This window comes from Tachyglossus aculeatus, unplaced genomic scaffold (assembly GCF_015852505.1).
Source record: "Tachyglossus aculeatus isolate mTacAcu1 unplaced genomic scaffold, mTacAcu1.pri scaffold_123_arrow_ctg1, whole genome shotgun sequence".
Taxonomy (NCBI): domain Eukaryota; kingdom Metazoa; phylum Chordata; class Mammalia; order Monotremata; family Tachyglossidae; genus Tachyglossus; species Tachyglossus aculeatus.
In genome coordinates this window covers 1,014,219-1,034,255 of record NW_024044852.1, presented here as the reverse complement: position 1 = coordinate 1,034,255, position 20,037 = coordinate 1,014,219, and the positions used below count along the sequence as shown (strand labels likewise).

General features: G+C 47.9%; 2 pseudogenes; both read left to right on the top strand.

The window, feature by feature from the left end:
* The first annotated feature begins 1,997 nt into the window (after positions 1 to 1,997).
* Positions 1,998 to 2,964, top strand: LOC119922763 (annotated as a pseudogene).
* A 6,453-nt stretch (positions 2,965 to 9,417) lies between these two features.
* On the top strand, positions 9,418 to 10,159 carry LOC119922762 (annotated as a pseudogene).
* The last annotated feature ends 9,878 nt before the right edge of the window (positions 10,160 to 20,037 follow it).

The window sequence follows — 20,037 nt, the reverse complement described above, 5'->3', positions numbered from 1 at the left end:
CTCAAACTTCATTACTTGTTGCAATCACTCAATCAGTGGTATTTACTGAGGGCTCACTGTGTGTAGAGCACTGTATGAGGCAATTGGGAGAGTACAATACAATGGAATTGCTAGGCATATTCCCAGCCCACAAGGAACTTGCACATAGTAAGTTGCTCTGCACATAGTAAGCGCTCAATAAATACGATTGATGATGAAGGAACTTACAGACTAGAGGAGAAGATAGGGGAAGTGGCAGAGTATAAGGTGTATACGTTTATACAGAGTGTCAGTGATATGGAGGTGGAGTGAAAATAAAAGTGCTTAAGAGTACAGACCCAAGTGTATAGGGGAAATGAGGCTTAGTCAGGGAAGGCCTCCTGGAAGAGATGTGATTTTATTAAGGCTGTGAAGGTGGGGAGAGTGATGCTCTATCAGACATGAAGCGGTGGGAGTCCCAGACCACAAGGAGGAGGTGGGTGAGAGGTTGAGTGGTGAGACAGATGAGATCAAGGTACAGAGAGTAGGTTGGTGTTAGAGGAGCCAAGTGTGCGGGCTGGGTTAGAGTATGTGTTCAGTCCAGCATTAGTTATGGTCTAAAATACTGAAGGAGCCCAAATTTTTGTGTTAATTTGTCTACAAGTGTCCCATTCCTGTGAGTTTTCAGTGTGTGCTATCTAGCTTATTTGGTGAATGAAGGTGAAGTATACCAGTGTGCGGTATTTGAATTTTGATGGTCACTTTATAGGTCTACTTTCCACAGGGGCAGGAGAAAAAGGGAGAGGTAATGTGAAAGGGTGATACAAAATATAGAGGTCAGGAGAGTTTGCTGGATAAATGAGTGGGATCACTCGGTTTCCTGTGACCAAGCCTGGGGCCGTGATCCTGGATGAGAGCAGTTTAAGGAGTAAAATAACTGGAGGGGCAGAGAATTCTCCTCGTTAAACCTCCTCCTATTTCTCTCCCCTCCACCCCGAGCAGAGAAATGCTGTCTTTTCCAGGAACCCTGAAATGCCTTTGCTGCTGGAGTGAGGGCTAAAGAAGCAAGGATCACTAAGCCTAGAAAGGAGATGGCAACTGAATCATCTGTGAAGGGCAGAGTGTGGCTGTCATTTGTGTTTACTGAAGCAATCGTGCATACAGTGGTGGGCTTTGGGAAAGATAAGGGACTGAGGATAGAGATATGAAAAGCCTTCTAAGAGGCTCATCTTCTTCAAAGGCCGTTGAGTTGTTTCTGACCCATAGCGACTCCATGAACACATATGACACATCTTCTGTCCTAGGGTCATTCTGCTTATCTTTACCACCACCTCCTTCTATGTAGTAAAAACTTGAGTCTCTGCTGTTGTCTTTGATCAATGGTTTGATCACTAGACCATCCTCCTTTAACTCTTTCCCATGCTGCTGTTGCCCAGCACAAGTGAATTGGCTTTGTCTGACGCTTCGATTTACACCCCTCCATTATGGGTAGCCCTAAATGGTATAGTTCCAAGCTTCATCAGCTTATGCAAACTCTCCTGCTACGATAAGGTGTCAATTCATAGGTTCAAGGAAGTCAATAATTTCCCATTTTCGGTAGCCCAGCCAGGGAAATGTCCCGAGACAGGACCAAGAGAGTCCTAGAATTCACCTCCAAATAAGAATAATGCTTGAGGTATTTGTTAAATGCTTACTATGTGCCAAATGCAGGGGTAGATATAACACAATCAGACCTGACACAGTCCATGTCCCAGTAAGGGCTCACAGCCTAAGGAGTTGGGGGAACAGATATAATTGATGCCCAGATAAATTAATTGATTTTCTCAAGGTCACACGCAGCAGACAAGTGGTAGAGCTTGGATTAGAACCCAGGTCTTCTGACTCCAAGGCCTGTGTACTTTCAATTAGGTCACTCTGCTTCTCCTTATCCTCAGTGCCCAAAAGCTCCAATAACTGGGGGCCAGCTTGTTTGAACCATGATGTAATTGCTCCATCATGCCTTTCTCCTGCCATATCTCCCCAGCAGATCTTCCAGGTCTATGCAGAGGGGAAACCAAACCAGCATCTCAGAATTCCTCCTCCTGGGACTCTCCGACCGGGCAGAGCAGCAGCATCTCCTCTCCGTGCTCTTCCTCTGGATGTACCTGCTTGGGGTCCTGGGAAGCCTGTTCATCATCCTGGCCATCGGCTCTGACCCGCACCTGCACACCCCCATGTACTTCTTCCTCTCCAACCTCTCCCTGGTCGATGTCTGCTTCCTGTCCACCACGGTCCCCAAGGTGCTGGCCAATGTTCAGACCCACAGCAAATCCATTTCCTACACTGGCTGCCTGGCACAAATGTATTTTTTCATCCTGTTTATAAGTCTGGACAATTTTCTCCTCACAGGAATGGCTTACGACCGTTACGTGGCCATATGCCACCCTCTCCACTACACCACCACCACGAGCCCACGACTCTGTGCCCAGACGATTGTCATGTCCTGGATCATCGGTAGTCTTGATGCCCTCTTAAATATTTTAATGGTGGTTCGATTATCATTTTGTGCAGGAAACGAAATCCATCACTTTTTCTGTGATCTTAACCAGGTCCTAAAGCTTTCCTGTACTGATACCTTCTTTAATGAAGTCTTGGTGTATATACTCTTAGTAGTTTTTGGTGTTGTTCCCCTCACAGGTCTTCTTTTCTCTTACAGTCATATCATCTCTACCACACTGAAAATCCCATCTGCCGGGGGAAGATATAAAGTTTTCTCCACCTGTGGCTCTCACCTGTCTGTGGTCTCCTTGTTCTATGGCACTGGTTTTGGGGTCTACTTCAGCCCCAGATCTACCCAAGCATCCCGGCAGGGCTCGATAGTACATGGTGGTCAACCCCATGCTGAATCCCTTCATCTACAGCCTGAGGAACAAGGACATGAAACGGGCCCTGAGGAATGTGTTCTGCAGGAAAACTCTTCTCATGAAGTCAGTGACCTCTCCCCAGCTCCGGCCAAAGCCTTATTGAAGGCATATCTCCTTCAAGTGGCCTTCCCAGACTAAGCCCCACTTCTCTTCTTCTCCCAGTCCCTTGTGTGTCGCCCTTTGTTCTTCCCCCTCCCAGCCCCATGGCACAGGGGTTCTTATTCATAATTTCATGTATTTGTATTGATGTCTGCCTCCCCCACACTTGACTGTGAGCCTGTTGTGGGCTGGGAATGTGACTGTTTATTGCTGTATTGTACTCTCCCAATCACTTAGTATAGTGTTCTGCACACGGTAAGCACTCAATGTATATGACTGAATAAATGAATGAATTTGCAGTATCACATCTTCTGTAATAGGAGACTACGTTCAGGAGACTGTTGAGTTGTTGTTGCCACAGCTTCTGGATTTCCTTCTTGACTGTGATGAGGTTGGGGCCACCTTCCCTCCTCAGGGGTGTTGGAATGGCATCTTCAAAGCCACATAATCAATCAATCAATCGTATTTATTGAGCACTTACTGTGCAGAGCACTGTACCAAGCGCTTGGGAAGTACAAGTTGGCAACACATAGAGACAGTCCCTACCCAACAGTGGGCTCTTTAACAATATGAAGTACTGGGACTGTTGAGGTCTGGAGTGCAGGTGGTGCCCAATCAGCGGAGAATGGCACATTGCTAGGCCTGCATGCCCCTCCTCGCAGCCGAGCCTATTATGATTGTGCTATCAGGGTCAGTCTCTAAGGTGCCAGGGCAGGCAGGGCTCCAGCGGGAGCAGCTCCTAAGCTGTAGAGGGCTGGCCTTGTGCCCACAGGTTGCCCAAGACAGGGTGCTCCTCCCTGCCCCTCCTGCTTGATAGGCTCCCTCGGTGGTGAGGGGCAATTATGACACAAGAATTATTTCCATTCCAGAAGTCCCAGCTGCTCAGCCAACTCCTCCCCACTACCACGTGGGGCCTGGAAGCAGAGGCTGGGCTCTGTCAGTGGCTGGGAAAAGGAAGACCTGGAGAGAGAATGGAGTAGGGAGTTGCAGGCAAGGGTCTGATTGCTAATTTCCACTGCCCTGCTGCTCAAACTTCCACCTCTCTCCCTGTATACACAAACTCCCAGACTCTCTCTCTCTCTTGCTCACTCACTGTCCTCTCTCTCCTTCATTGAGAGTAGTTCTTTCACCACCTGCACAACCAGCCAGAGGAGTTCCTTCACTCTGGGGATGCAGCTGGTGGCTTCCCCCTCAAAAAAAGAAAGAAAGAGCTTAATAGACGGGGCTAAAGTATGTGTATTTCATTCAGGCAATCAATCGTATTTATTGAGTGCTTACTGTGTGCAGATCAACGTACGAAGCGTTTGGCGGAGTACAATGTAACAGAGTCAGTAGATATGTTCCCTGACCACAGTGAGCTCACAGTCTAGACAGACATGAATTTAAATAAATGAATTAAATTACAGATATGTACATAAGTGCCATGGGACCGAGGAAGGGATGAATAAAGGGTGCAAATCCTAGTGCAAGGGTGACATGGAAGGGAGTGGGAGAGGAGGAAATGAGGGCTTAGTCAGGGAATGCCTCTTAAGGGAGATGTACTTTCAGTAAAGCTTTAAAAGTGGATGGATGATGGATTCTTTCTAACTCATTAGGTCTGCACAGCCTCCTTGCTGTTCCCCACCTTCTGATTCCTGCTAAAATCCTCGTTCCCTTTCAGCCCCCAACAAGGAAATATTGTTTCCTAGGCTTTGTTCTCACTTTCCAAGTGCTTTGACCTTTTGTAGGGCAATGACTGATTCACTCAAGCTACTGCTAATGGCTCCTCCACCTTGGGATAGTATATAGCTGTTCTCTTTGAATATTGCTACAATACTGGTGTGTGGGATTTGGATTTGACAGGATACTGCTACAATATACTACCATAGAATTAGTGGATGAATATGTTCCCTGCCCATAACTATCTTACAGTCTAGAGACTGTTCAGAGCACTGTACTAAATGCTTAGAAGAGTCCAATGCAATGGAGTTGATAGACACATTCCCTGCTCACAAGGAACTTACAGTCTAGAGGAGGAACCAGGCAATGAAATAAATTACAGAGAGGGGAAATTGTGGAGTGTAAGGATTTGTACACAAGTGCTCTATATTGATGCCTGCTTACTTGTTTTGATCTGTATATATCTATAATTCTATTTATTGATATTGATGCCTGTTTACTTGTTTTGATGTCTGTCTCCCCCCTTCTAGACTGTAAGCCCGGTGGGGGTGGTGATTGTCTCTCTTTATTGCTGAATTGTACTTTCCAAGAGCTTAGTACAGTGCTCTGCAGACAGTTAGTGCTCAATAAATACGACTGAATGAATGAAGTGTTGTGGGGCTGAGGGTGGGGTGACTCTCAAGTGCTTAGAGGGTGTGGTGACTATTAAGTTCTTAGTTGGTACAGAGCCAAGTGCATAGGCGATGCAGAGGGGAGGGTGAGTAGGAGAAATGAGGGCTTAGGAAAGGCCTCTTGGAGGAGTTGGGATAGGGAAATCAGCTAGTGGGGAACCTTGAAGACCCAAACCCGATATCCCTCATTATTTCATCTTCCCTTCCCTTCATCTGGACCAAATAATAATAATAATAATAATAATAATAATAATAATAATAATAATAATAATAATAATAATAATAATAATACTGTGGTGCTTAAGTGCTTACTGTGTGTCAGGCACTGTACTAAGAGCTAGGGTAGATATAAGGTAATTGGGTTGGACACAATCCCTGTCCCACATAGTGTTCACAGTCTTACAGGCTCACAGACCTGGCTCAGTTACCCAGTGGTCACACACCTGGATTGGCCTCAGAGCCTTTATTGCAAGGAGTGGAGTTTTTATGATTTTATCTACCTAATTTTGACCTCTTTTAACCTGCCGCCTGCTCTGGGGAGGAGCCGCACACCCTACAGCACCAGGGGGTGGACTGAAGCCTCCGCTGTGCAGCATGGAGCTCCCTGACATCAGGGCTCTGTGGACCTTCTAGGGTTACCCCAAGAGTGGGCAGTCCCTGGCCTCCCCCAGCCCTGGGGAGAAACTGAACTTCTTATCATAAATGTTGAGAAAGTTGCGGACCCTGTTTCCAAGAGATTTCAACACCTTTCACTGAGGTCTTAATTAAGTCTGAAATGTCTCCATCAGCAGAGTCTGGGGGTTTGTCTCTAACAAGGAGCTTGGGGAGCCACAGGCAGGAGGTCCCAAGGGCCCAGAGACTCATGCAAATAATCCTGCCATGAGCCCCGCTCCCACCCACACTGATCCCTGTGGGTGAGGACGCAGTGCTCCTGCCCAGAGCCCTTTAGCCCCATGACCCTGGTCCCCCTTCACGCTCAGGCTGCTGTTCAGAGGAGGCGATGGACAGAGCCCCAGACCAGCACTGACCTTCTGGGTTAGAACTGTCTGCCGGGAAACTGACCACCCAACTGGATCTAATAGCCCTAGGGTAAGTTCTCCATAACAAACTTTACCACAGGTTTGTCTCATTTGGGGTGTCCTCTGATTAGAATTTGCTTTACAGAAATTGGATAGATGATCATCAAAATGTACATTCCTGACCCCCAGGGAGACCCCAAGGCAGTTTGCTACAAGTAAGACAAGCTGCTATTTTGTTTCCCCTCACTTTCCAGAGCATTCAGCTCTTCCCAATACCTATGCTGAATGAACAGATGCGTGAGTTTTCACTCAAGTGAGAAGCAGATCTTGAGACGCATCATGGTCTAGTGGATAGAGCCCAGACCTGGGTGTCAAAAGGACTTGGGTTCTAAACCCGGGCATACCACTTGCCTGCTCTGTGACTTTGGGCAAGTCACTACACTTCTCTGGGCCTCAGTTACCTCATCTGTAAAAATGGGGATTAAGACCATGAGCCCCATGTGGGACGTGGACTGTGTCCAACCTGATTAGCTTGTATCTATCCCAGCACTTAGTACAGTGCCTGGCACATAATAGATGCTTAACAAATACCACAAAGAAACTCTTCATCAGTCATGGGGGCAGAGAAAGTTGGGATGCTTCCAAGGGTAGGTGGAGGGTTTAGGAAACTCCCCTTTCCTTCCCTAGTGTAGAATGGTCCTGGCTCCATCTGGGGCCAGAACCTCCATCAGAAGTGGTCCTTAGGCCGGGACAACTCTAAGCGAGTGACAACTGCTAGGGCAGAAACAGGGATGCTGGCCAACACCATGAGATTCCCAGATGAGGTTTGAGAGACAAGGCCTGGACCATAGGGCCACAGGAACAATGCCCAGGGGCAAGGGGAGATTTTTTAATAAAGGGGGATGGGTGTCCAGGATGAAATGAGTGGAGCGATGTGTGTGTATGTGTGTGTGTTTGTGTGTGTGTGTGTGTGTGTGTGTGTGTGTGTGTGTGTGTGTGTGTGTGTGTGTTGCGTGGCAGGGGTGTCATTAGAGAGTAAGAAATACAGTTCTGGAATGGTTTTGTAATCCCTAGTCTCAGTTTCTAATGAAGGTGCAGCTAGGCCGACAGAGGTGGTGGCCTCATTCTCTGGCTCAGAGAATTCAGTCTTAGTCAGTCAAGTCTCTGATTCATTCATTCATTTAACCACATTTGTTGAGCACTTACTGTGTGCAGAGCACTGTACTAAGTGCTTGGAAAGTACAGTTTGGCAACAAATAGAGACAATCCCTATGCAACAACGGGCTCACAGTCTAGAATGGGGGAGACAGACAACAAAACAAAACAAAACAGGTAGACAGGCACCTCTGATCTCCGGGTGAGTTTGGGAAACCAAAGGGGAAGCAAGGGAAAGGCTGACGGGCTAAACTGGATTAACTGTTTAGAGTGTGTGAGGCAGGATACTAAATGCTTTGATGCTGATTTAGACATGGCTGCTGCCCTATGGGGGCACACAATCTAATGGGGTAGGGGAGCATAGGCATGCAGGGGAAAATGAACACAGAACAACTGAGCAGAAAAGAATCAACAATAGCACAAGATAATATTCCATCTATCATCTCCTCACTGTTCCAGTCAGAGCTGCCCTGGTACAACCATCACAGTCCTCTCTCGGGGTGTGTGTGTGTTTGTGTGTGTGTGCTCTTCAGTTTATCTCAGCTGGTAGACTTTAATCAATCAATCAATTATTGAGTGTTTCTTCTGTGCAGAGTAATGTATTAAGCTCTTGAGAGAGTACAATAGAGTTAGTGGACATAATCCCTGTCCTCAAGGAGCTTGCAGTCTAGCAGGGGAGACGGACATTAAAATAAATCACAGGTCAGGGAAGCATAAGTATAAGGATCTGAACAAGGTTAGACTAGCTGGAGGAGAATTACTGTCAGACTCCAAGAAAGGTTCTGCAGGGGAGCTAGATGTCAAACAGGATAATTTTGGGATAGGGCTTTGTGGGTGGTTGTTTTATATTCAGTGTGTTGTCACTTAGGAGGAGCAATGATATTTACTGAGCACAAGCTGGGTGCAATGCTGCACTCTACTAAGTGCTTGGGAAAGTACAACAGAAGCACTTGGCCAGTTTGGAGGCCACAGGTCACCTGCCTAGAAGAGATGGGTCATTATGGCTTGAAGTAAGTTGATGGTAATACATACACAACAGACATACCTTTTTTCACTATTCTCATTTTGATTTTCATTCATGTTGACCAGGAGGTTAACTGTTTGCCCTAGATTTTTTGGCAAAGAAATAAGTGGGGCAAAACCCCCATTAAAACTGTAGTTGTGAGGTTGGGAGAGTGTTACAGTAGGGGATCCTTTCTCTTTTGTTATCTGCCCTCATTTCCACAATTTCTAGGGTGCCCATTTCATCTTTGGGTCTCTATAGAGTTTTCCTTTACCCCATTTGAAATCTTAATTTTTCTCTTTGTCCTTAAAGTGCATCGGTAGAGTCTATTCCTGAAGTTAGCCAATTGGCTTTCCAGCAGGTTTTAACAGTGAGCTAAATGGGCTAACATTTCCAGTTCTAAATTCACTTTCTTTTTGGTGCTGAACTCTTTTATTTATCTTTTGTAAGGATTTTGAATAAGAAAGAGTATCTTAGGCTTCTTTCCTAATGGGGAAATAGCAGGTGACATTTAATAAGCCCAACACAAGGGCCCAGCAAAGTTGGAAAATGAGACTGAAAAGAAACCAGGTCAGGGAGTTTTGCCACCAGATGAAGGACTCAGGAGTCGTTCTGCTCCTTTTTACTACCTAGTAACCACCAAGGGGTGGGAGGGAGGAAGAAGAAGAAGAAGAAGATAGAAATGTAACTGCTCCATCCCCCTAATCCCCTGCCACATCTCCCCCAGCAGATCCTCTGGCTCTATGGAGAGGGGAAACCAAACCAGCATATCAGAATTCCTCCTCCTGGGACTGTCTGTCCGGGCAGAGCAGTGGCAGCTTCTCTTTGTGCTGTTCCTCTGGATGTACCTGCTTGGGGTCTTGGGGAGCCTGCTCATCATCCTGGCCATCGCCTCCGACCGGCACCTGCACACCCCCATGTACTTCTTCCTCACCAACCTCTCCCTGGCCGACGTCTGCTTCCTGTCCACCACGGTCCCCAAGATGCTGATCAACATCCAGACCCAGGATAAATCCATATCCTATGCTGGCTGCTTGGCACAGATGTATTGTTTTATGCTGTTTTCATGTCTGGACAGTTTTCTCCTCCCTGGGATGGCTTTTGACCGCTACGTGGCTATATGCCACCCCCTCCACTACACCTCAATCATGAGCCCACAGCTCTGTGCCTGGACGATTGTAGTGTCCTGGAGCATCGGTAGCCTTGATGCCCTCTTACATACACTAATGGTGGTTCGATAATCGTTCTGTGCAGGAAACGAAATCCATCACTTTTTTTTGTGAACTTAGCCAGCTTCAGAAGCTTTCCTGTACTGACACCCTCTTCAATGAAGTCTTGGTGTATGTAGTCTTAGTAGCTTTGGGTGTTGTTCCCCTCACAGGTCTCCTTTTCTCTTACAGTTGCATCAACTCTACCATTTTGAGAATCCCATCTCCTGGGGGAAGATATAAAGTTTTCTCCAGCTGTGGCTCTCACCTGTCTGTAGTCTCTTTGTACTATGGCACTGGCCTTGGGATTTATTTCAGTCAAATATCTTCCACCCAAACATCTGGGATGGGCTTGGTAGCATCTGTGATGTTTACGGTGGTCAGCCCCATACTGAATCCATTTATCTACAGCCTGAGGAACAAAGCCATGAAAGAGGCCCTGAGTAATGTGTTCAGCTGGAAAAGCCTCCCCAAGAGGCTGTGAGCCCTTCCCCATTATCCTCAGAAGGTGGAAGGACGTGGTGGATTTGCTTGTATCTGCTAATCATCTGCTTAGGTTACCTGTTGACCTCCATGGGGGCACCCAAATTCCAGGAGTGGGTTATAGGCGATTTCCATGGATTCAAGCCATCAGCGATTTCCATGGATTCAAGCCATCATTCGTAGGGAGCGGGGGAAGGCGCTGAGACAGGCAGTATGTGCACACAAACCGTACCCAACGGCTCAAGGCCAAACAGACTCAACAACAGGAGATAAAGAGACCAGGGCAAGAAAAACAAGCTTGCACCTGCAAGGCTCGGAGGCAACCTCAAGGCCATATCTGCAGCCAGCGATGGTTGGCAACGGGTGGCTGGGAGCGAGCCAGAGCAAACGCTTCGTGACTGGACAGAGCTGTTGCTAGGCTAGTGGCTGGAGGGCGGTGTGTGCTGGAGGGCGGCTTGCGCTACATGGCAAAGCCTCGATACGCCATTCCCCGAGAAAACCCTGCCCCCGGGCAACGGAGGGTATAAGAGACGAACAAGACAAGGGGGGGCACGCGCCCTCTCTCTCTCTCTCTCTCTCTCTCTCTCTCTCTCTCTCTCTCTCTCTCTCACTCCCTGGCTCTCTCTCTCTTTCAACCATGTAACCGCTGATAGCAAATAAACGGCAACCAAGCTTTGAACCTCTGGCTGACTCTTCCTGGTATGAACGCACGGGCTGCGTCTGGAGACGTCTGAAGACCCGGAGAGGGTAAGAACCCGAGAGCTGCCCCCGAAACCACGGGGAGCAACGAGTGGCGCCCAACGTGGGGCTCGGGTACCCCCATTGGGGAAGACCAGGGAGAGTGCCCCGTAGGCCAGGTAGCTAAAGGTCAGGCGGGAAGATGGGGACGGCACGATCGTTGCCCATATATAAGCCAGAAGATAAGGAATTGTACACCCGGCATTGTTACAAGATATTGAGAAGTAAGGGGGTAAAGATTGAGCTGAAAACAATAAGGGAATTTATAGGGAAGATAACTATGACCTCCCCGTGGATATTTGATTCCGGGATCACGGAGGAGCGGTGGGACGTTATTGGGGAACAGATGACGGCCTATGAAGACTCCCACCCGGGGGAGCTAAAGGATGTGGACTTCCTTATACACGGTATCCTCCGTGCAGCCTTTCAAGGGCCAGAGAGACTCTCCTGGCAGCCATCCAAGAATTGGGCCGTAAACCCCCTAATTGGGACTCCTTTCATGGGATGGCCCAGAATGAAGGGGAAATTTCTGATGACTTTTTCACTCGTCTTAGTGAGAGAGAAGAGACGATGGTTAAAAGAATTGTATGTGTATGAAGGTTAGAGTAAGTGTGTGTGAAGGAGAAAGAGAAGAGACACGAGGGAATTTTAGTCGAATGTCGGTCTTCCTGTAATACTCCTGTGTTGCCTGTGTGAAAATCGGGCTCCCCTCTGTCTTATCGGTTAGTCCAGGACTTGCGAGCGATTAACTCTTACGTTTTGCGCATGCATGCTGTGGTTCCAAGTCCCATGGCAGTAATTAGCTCCGTGAGTCCCAAAGCAACCTATTTTACTTGTACTGATCTAACTAGTGCTTTCTTTACTATCCCAGTGTCCTGTGAGAGCCAGTACCTTTTTTGCCTTTACCTGGGAAGGTCGTCAACTAACCTGGACGAGGCTTCCCAGACTGAGCCAGGGTTTTGTCCACTCCCTATCTTTTCGAGAGAATTGTACAGAGCCCTATCTCCCCTCAAATTACCCGAAGGGATCAGTATGTTCCAGTATGTGGATGATATCCTTATTGCTGGGGACACGGAGGATCTGTGTTGGTCAGGTTCCCTCCAGGTCCTAGCATGTTTGCATCAGCTTGGTCTTAAAGTTAGTCGCGAGAAACTGCAGTGGTGTCAGCCCCAGGTAAAATATCTTGGGTTCATGTTGCGGGCGGGAGAAAGAGCAATCGCCCCCAAGTGAGCAAGCCTGATTCAATGCATGCCTCTCCCCACTACTAAGCGGGCCCTGAGAGGTTTTCTTGGTGTGGCTGGGTTTTGTCGAGCTTGGATTCCAGAATTTGGGTTGTTAACCAGACCCCTTTTTGAGCTCCTAAAAATGACTTCCCCAGAGCCCCTGGACTGGACTCCCGAGGCTGTAGAAGCCTTTCAGACACTAAAATCATGCCTGAGTTCAGCCCCTGCCCTGGGACTCCCTGACTACAGTAAGCCATTCTATTTGTACGTTCATGAACGCCGCGGAGTGGCCTCAGGTGTTTTGTGCCAAACTCTCGGTCCTCACTATCGACCAGTAGCCTATTATTCAGGTGTCCTTGATCCTGTCATTCTAGGTCAAGTACCTTTTATCTGCTGCATAGCTGCGGTAGTAATGCTGCTTGAAAAGTCTCAGGATATCCTCTTGGGACATCCCGTTGTTGTTTGGACTCCGCATGAAGTTGTGCGCCTCCTTCGTGGAGCAGCCACCCAAGCCTTATCTGTGGCACGCCTGACTAAATATGAAGTTGCTTTATTGGAAAATCCTCAGGTACATGTGGAGCGCTGTGGCTCCTTAAATCCAGCTACCCTGCTTGAGTCCTCTCCCATGACTGACCAAATTCACGGTTGTGACGAAGTAGTTCGGGAAACTGTCGCTCCTCGATCTGACCTTCGCGATGAGCCTTTGTCCTCTTCTGATCTAACTTTGTTTACAGATGGCTCCTCCTTTATGGACCAAGGGATGCGCCTCACCAGGCGCTGCTGTTGTTACCCTAACCTCTGTGCTGTGGACCGGCTCACTCCCAGCTTCTTGCAGTGCGCAGGCGGCTGAGCTTGAAGCCCTTACATAGGCATTATTACTCGGTAAAGGGAAGCGTGTGACCATCTATACAGACTCTAAGTATGCCTTTGGGGTCTGTCATGCTACAGGTACCCTGTGGCAAAGTCGGGCGTTCCTCACCTCAGCGGGTCATCAGGTTGCTAATGGGGATCGTATAGAATGCCTATTACAGGCCCTCTTGCTCCCAGCCGAGGTGGCTGTCGTGCATGTGCATGCCCACACCCGAGGAAGTGATTCCCCGAGTTTGGGCAATCGCCTAGCTGACAAGGCCTCTCGTTGGGCAGCTCGGCATGCCCCCCTTGTATGTGTAGCTCCTGTTATGACCCTGGCCCCCACGTCTATGCCTGGCACGCTGTTGCCCTCCCTGATTACTGATAAGGAAAGAGCTGAGTGGCCTCGGCAATATGAGGCACTGGAACGGGACGGACTCTTTTGGGTCCCTGATGGATGCCCTATTTTGCCTGCTGCTGCACTGCGACCAGTTTGTCTGGGTCTTCACCAGGAGATTCACTTTGGTGCAGATGCCTTGGCAGCACAGTTCTTCGAGTTTGGTTTGCCCCAGGTATCCATCCTGTTGCCAAACGTGTCACAGCCAGTTGTGCTGCTTGCCAGAGCTTCAATGCTCACCCTGGTTATCGGGTTCCCTTGGGAGGACGCCCTTGGGTCTATTCCCCTTTTGGGGGTTTGCAGGTTGATTTTGTGACACTTCCGAGGGCTGGTCGTTTCCGATATTTACTAGTCATTGTTGATCACCCAACTAGGTAGATGGAGGCTTTCCCTTCCTCCCGAGCAACTGCTCTTACGGTGGTGAAATGTCTCTAGCGGGAAGTCATTCCCAGGTTTGGGCCACCTGCTGTTATGGATTCTGATCAAGGATCACATTTTACTGAGTCTGTTCTATCTGAAATTTATCGACCTGTCTCTATATGTTGTCAACTTGGACTTCCCAAGCGCTTAGTACAGTGCTCTGCACACAGTAAGCACTCAATAAATGCGATTGAATGAATGAATGAATGAATCGACCACTTGGAATTGAATGTTCTTTACATGCACCATACCAGGGCGATGATACCCTGCGAGCCTATGTTTTGTCTCTGCAGGCAATTCTAGCTGAGCTGCAGGCTGCTGGAATCCTTCATCAGCGCATCCCTCTCACGGATCATCTGCATCCATTCATCGCTGGAGATTGGGTTTGGGTTAAGCGCATGGTCAGCAACGCTTCACTTAAGCCATCCTGGGAGGGACCCTACCAGGTTCTCTTGTCTTCCTTTTCTGCAGATCGTGTTGCTGAGTGCCCCTCATGGATCCACCACTCCCAGGTGAAGCCAGCCGTTTTTGATTCGTCGCTTCCTGCTGATGTGCTTCATCTACCCTGATGCTTCTACAAACCCCGACCACACCCCTGTCCAAAGCTGAAGTCACAGACATGCAGCGCCGTCTGGACGCTGTGTTTCGCTGAGGAGGGGGATTGTTGTGTGTGCTCAGTTGTGCCTGGATTGTTGTGTGTGCTCAGTTGTGCTGTTGGATTTTTCTATCTTTCCTTTTTGCCTGGATGTTTTTGTCTTTTCCTTATCCTTTACTTTAGGCGCCGGCTTTGCGGAAGACCTTTGTTATCCCGAGGACGGTCGTATGCGCTCCTCCCCGTGGCCATGGGCCTCGGAAGGATCAAAGGGGGGATTGTTGTCCACTAGCAGACTTGACATGACTGACTCCATTTTGTGTATGTTAACAGTAACCCTCCATTTTGCACAGGCCGAGAGAACAACTCCTTTTTGTATTTTATGCAAGGCTCAGCAACAGATGTCTTCAAGGTCAGTAACAAGTATCTATGCAAGGCCATAGGGCAGATAACAACCTGCACAAGGCAGTGAAAACAGAGAATAATGAGAATTTATAGCATCCTGTCGGTCCTAATTGGATTACACAGTGAGAATGGGATCGGGGCTGCTTGTCACTCGTACCTCTCCCAGGAGGTGAACGGGCAGGTAGCCACTTTCCTTCTTTACTGCTCTATCTGAACTCATGTCTCCGAGTCATTTTTCCTATCTGCATCACCACCCTGGGTACAAGAACCCTGCGGCCGATTTACACCGATTTTGTATTTTGTACCCTACTTGTCGATAACAGTAACTTCTTTGGCGACCACGAAGGGACCCTCGTGCTGTGATCTGGATAGGAACAACCTCCGTGGGTGAGAACGACTGACTCCACCGAGCTCGAATAATCCATTGGAATCGCCTTAATCAAGTGCGGCAGACTCTTCCTGGCCTCCAACGTAACCGGCGAGTTACAGGAGCTGTGCCACCTAATCGACAAGCTCAACGCCCGGTCACTGCACTTCTCCAAGGCTTGGGACGACCTCAACTGCGGGGAGGACGCGGTGGAGGAACTCTGGGACTGGATCGAATGCGTGACGCCAGGGGGATTGGCCCCTTGGCTGGTCTCGATCCTTGCCGCCACTGAGGGGGTTTTGCTTTTGGCCATGTGCCTCCCGTGCCTCCTTCGTCTCTTTTGCTCCACTGTTGCCCGGGTGGTCCGCGAGATTAAGGTCGAGATGCTCCAGCAGGACGCCCTTAGCGGTCCCCGCCATAACGAGAGGGGGACACGTAGGGAGCGGGGGAAGGCACTGAGACAGGCAGTATGTGCACACAAACCGTACCCAATGGCTCAAGGCCAAACAGACTAAACAACAGGAGATAAAGAGACCAGGGCAAGAAAAACAAGCTTGCACCTGCAAGGCTCGGAGGCAACCTCAAGGCCATATCCGCAGCCAGCGATGGTTGGCAACGGGTGGCTGGGGGCGAGCCAGAGCAAACGCTTCGTGACTGGACAGAGCTGTTGCTAGGCTAGTGGCTGGAGGGCGGCGTGTGCTACATGGCAAAGCCTCGGTACGCCATTCCCCGAGAAAACCCTGCCCCCGGGCAACGGAGGGTATAAGAGACGAACAAGACAAGGGGGGGGCACGCGCCCTCTCTCTCTCTCTCTCTCTCTCTCTCTCTGGCTCTCTCTCTCTCTTTTAACCATGTAACCGCTGATAGCAAATAAACGGCAACCAAGCTTTGAACCTCTGGCTGACTCTTCCTGGTATGAACGCGCAGGCCGCGTCCGGAGATGTCCGAAGACCCGGAGAGGGTAAGAACCCGAGAGTTGCCCCGAAACCACGGGGAGCAACGATCATTATCATCATCATCATCATCATCATCATCATCATCATTTACTGAGCATTTACTGCGTGTAGAGTACTGTACTAATGACTTAATACAGAGTCTAGTACTCTCCCGAGTCAAAGGGGACTCATGGAACTATTCATATAGCTTAGCAGAATACGTCTGAATACGTCTGAGCTAAAGGATCAGACACGACTATACAGCATAAGACAACAGCAGCAACAAAGTGTGCTCAGGTGTATTCAGACACACAATTGAGACTTTGGAGTGCTCCCTGAATTTCTCCTGAATCTCTTATGCTGCAGAGATCCTATGACTAGATCGACATTTACTGGCCACGATTTCGAGATTTGGCAACATGAATGATGTCCACATGCTGCATGTGGCACTAAATATGAAAGCGGTTGGGAGAGTGTATTTGTATGTACTTGGGGGTGGTGGCCAATCTAAGAGAGAGGGTTCTGGTTGATAGGTGGCATAGCTTGAAGAGGAGGAAACAAAATGTAATATCCTTTATTTTCCTCTGCCTATCTACAGTGCCCTCTTTTCTGGGCATTCAGTATAATGGAACATTTACTGTCTCTTGTACCTATTTCTGTTGGAGTGTGTTTTGGCATGAAGAGGTGTCCCTCAAATTAGCTTATAAAGGGCCCCCTAAGTGTTTCTTAAGTGTTAAGTGCTTAGTACAGTGCTTTGCACACAGTGAGTGCTCAATAAATACAATTGAATGAATGAATGAATGAATGTTCCCTGGCTAATGGCTCTTCTGATTGAATTACTGGGTTAGAGCACTGCCCTGTGGCTTACTCTACCTGGATGGGGCAGCACCATGGTAAGAATGGGCACCTGAAGTGCTGGGCAGGCAGGCAACTCGTCTTCATCTCCATAGAGGGGTCACAGACTAAGGCTTTAATGCTACCTGTGGTTCTGGGGAAAATCGTGAATTCACGAGAGGGGAGCCATCCACAGAATCAACCTGACTGAGAAGCAGTAATACAGGCAGTCCTATATTATGGTTTTCAGCAACAACAAATAGTAGCATTTACATTTCTAAAATTTGCACCCTGTTTCAGATTTACGACACTTGTGTTCTTTGACTTCCTTAAACTATCCTCTTCTGGGCACTAGTTTCAGGGGCGCAGGTAATCACCAGGGAGGGTCGAGGTGACCACATTACTTTCAATGAGGTTGTCAACATCCATATTATACAACCTCTCCTACTCAATCAATCAATCAACCAATCAATCAGTCTATGAATTGAGCACTTATTGTGTGCAGAGCATGGTACTAAGCACTTGGGAAAGTACAATAGAGTTGGTAGACAAGCTCCCTGTACTCTAGAAGCTTACAATCTAGTGGAGGAATTTACAATCTGATTGATTATAATATAAATACATTAATGTAGCTACTCTATAAGTTACCAAGTATACAGTTCTGGAAAATTTTGGTAAGAAAAAGTGCATTCGACCATGGTTCAGGAGCCTATTTCCTCATTTATAACTTGCCATACGAGAAAATAGGTCCCAATTTACAATGTTTTGACTTCATGCAGTTTTCAGGAACCAGCTGTGTCATAGGTCCAAGGACTGTTTGTAACACCTTAGATTTGAATGGCATTTTAATTTTATCTAAAGTGCTTCTCATCAATTTCTCATTTTCTCCTCAAAATGTCTATGTGAGGGAGGGAGAGGAAGTAATCATTATCCCCATTTTATAGATGAGGAAACGAAGGCCCAGAAAAGTTACGTGACTTGCCCAAGTTCACACAGCTGCCCAGTGGCTGCTTCTCTTTCCCTTTTGATGATACTGTTTCTTTAATGGTTGGCTGGGCAGGGAAACTCAGGCGAATCTCCTGACCCACAGAGGGACTTTCCCTCTACTAGAGGAGCAAAGCCATTTCCCACTTCCTTTTCCTGTCCAAACTACTGTAAGGGTTGCATACGCCTACTGCTTTCACTTCCTCTCCACCAACTTTCTTGCCCCACTATCGTCAGGTTTTTGCCTCTTTGATCTCACCAAGACCACACTCTCCATAGTCACCAGTAACCATTTCATAGCTCAGTCCAATGGGGTCTGTTCTGACCTAATCTTCCTCAACTTCTTGGCTTCCTCTGCTACCAGGGATCACCCCCTCCTCTTTGGAACACTGTCTGATCTTGGTTTGGCCACCCCAGTACTCATCTGGTTCTCCTTTCTGTCTGACTGCTCCTTCTCAGTCTCATTGACTGGTTCCTCATTCACTTCTCATCCTTTAACTGTGGGTGTCTTGCCAAAGTCTGTTCTGGGTTGCCTTCTTTTCTCACTTTACACTCACCCCCTCAGGGAGCTCAGCCACTCACATGGCTTCAGCTATCAGGTCTCGGCAGATGATTCCCAAATTGCTTCTCTCTATCCACTACTCCAAGCTAACCTTCTAACTGCTTCTAACTTCTTCTAGACTGTGAGCCCGCTGTTGGGTAGGGACCGTCTCTATATGTTGCCAACTTGTACTTCCCAAGTGCTTAGTACAGTGCTCTGCACACAGTAAGTGCTCAATAAATACAATTGAATGAATGAATGCTTCCCATTCCCAACTCACCCACGTCCAGCTCACACTCTTCCTCCAGCCAAAGACTCCCTCCCTTCCCAAATTCCACCACATCTCAGTTCTGCTCTTCTTTAACTTCTTCTAAAAGCCCAAAACTCTGAGTAATATCCACCCAACAGCCTTCTCTAGTACTTATGCATTTATACCCATTCTCAACACTTATGTGTATATGTGTATTCAATAGTGCATTCAATTATTTATTCATATTTCTTCTGGTATTTCATCCCGGCATATTCATATTAATCCCTAGCTGACCTTGGTGTTCCTAAAGCTTCTCCAACTTGCAAATATTTAGTAAGTCTGTTTCCCCGATTAGAGTGTAAGCTTCTTGTGGGTACGGAGCATGTCATTTGTTTCTGTTGTACTTTCCCAAGATCTTACTACAGTGTATTGAACTTAGCAGGCATTCAGTATGTACCATTACTCCTCCTCCTCCTCCTCCTCTTCCTCCTCCTTCTACAAGTACTGCATCTACTGTGTGATTTTATCATCTCTCATTGTGGTCAGCAATCTTCTAGATCACTCTCTCAGTAGAGCCCAGAGGGGCCAGGGCAGAGATGAGGCACTGAGTGTTTGTTTCTAACAGGGACCCGGGGGATGCATGGGCCAGCGGCCCCAGGGGCCCAGAGAGTCCTGCAAATAGTCTTGCCATGAGCCCTGCTTCTGCCCACACTGCACCCATGGATGAAGATGTAGCATTCTTGTCCTGTATCCCTCATCCCTGTTCATGCTCACGTTGCTGCCAAGAGGAGATGAAGGAAGGCTGAGGAGCCCGACCCCTCGGGGACAGAGCCCTAGACCGGCCCCGACCTTCCAGGTTAGAATTGTCTGCCATTGAGTGGGGGGTGAGGAGAGTGTGAGGGGAACCCTCAGTCATCATCATCAATCGTATTTATTGAGCGCTTACTATGTTCAGAGCTCTGTCCTCCAGAGCACAGTAGAATCAATTTATTTTGAGACAAGTTCTCACAGTCTGCTCCACAGAAGAATGACAGACACAAATATCCAATTCAGATTCTTCACTCCATCAAACACCAGAAATGTCTGTATAGTTAAGGGAAAACCTTTCCCCCAGTTCTACCCACTTACTTTGTTAAGCGCTTAGTACAGTGCTCTGCACATAGTAAGCGGTCAATAAATACGATTGATGATGATAACCAAGATGAGCAGGGGGATTAAGAAATTTCCTTATGAGAATAGACCAAAAAAAATTAGAACTTAAAGGTGTGAAAAGATGCATGCTGAGAAGCCACAGGATTGAAATTTACAGAATTATAAAGAGTGTGGAGAAGGCTGAATGTGGAA